Source organism: Oryzias melastigma, linkage group LG21 (assembly GCF_002922805.2).
Source record: "Oryzias melastigma strain HK-1 linkage group LG21, ASM292280v2, whole genome shotgun sequence".
Classification (NCBI taxonomy): domain Eukaryota; kingdom Metazoa; phylum Chordata; class Actinopteri; order Beloniformes; family Adrianichthyidae; genus Oryzias; species Oryzias melastigma.
The window spans coordinates 884,094-884,880 of NC_050532.1; positions in this window are offsets into that span (position 1 = coordinate 884,094).

Below are 787 nucleotides of genomic sequence, written 5' to 3' on the forward strand. Positions count from 1 at the left end.
TTTGATAAGACCAGTTCACTTTTTTAAGTTGTTAGATTGTTTTTTTAATAGATATGAAAGCCTGAGCTTTAGTTTTTATTTTATTTTAGATTCATGTGCGGCTGAAACGTTGATAAGCACACCGGATACATTTCTGACAAAAGCAAAGACTTTTACTCAGCACTGTAAAGTTTGGGAACATAGGACTTGATTAAATGCAGATTGGCATTTCATACTCATTAAGCGGTGACACAACTTACAACTTTCAAGTTAGATGCATTTATAAAAACATGTTTTTGTGCTCTCCACAATAGTTGTTGCATCCTATTAGCTTTGTAACATTTTACTAACTTTCCATAGAATTTGAAAGTAAAATGAAGCTTTTAGTGGGGAATTTGAATTGTCACATATACACAGGATGGATAATCTCAGGATGGATAATCTCTGGATCAGCTGGATTCTGAATGGAGGCTTAAGTAAAATGGATACACTGACTGCACAAATCAACAACAGCCTGGCAATGACTGATTGGGCAAAATATAGCTAAAATCGTGATATTTAACAAAATAGAGCTCTTTTAAAATAAAAACAGCTGGTTAAAAAAACCCAGAACACAACTCTTTTTTTAGTCATGTAGAAAACAGAGCAATAAACATAAAAAAGTGTTGGTCACTAATCTGTGGATAATTTTTTTATTTTAACTGGACGTTTCAACCCTTGCGTTGATGGGAAATTGCTCCCTTCTAAACCCAGCCCCTGCTGGTCTCTTAAAGAGCTGCAGCTGTTTCCACTTGGTATAGCGGGGGTG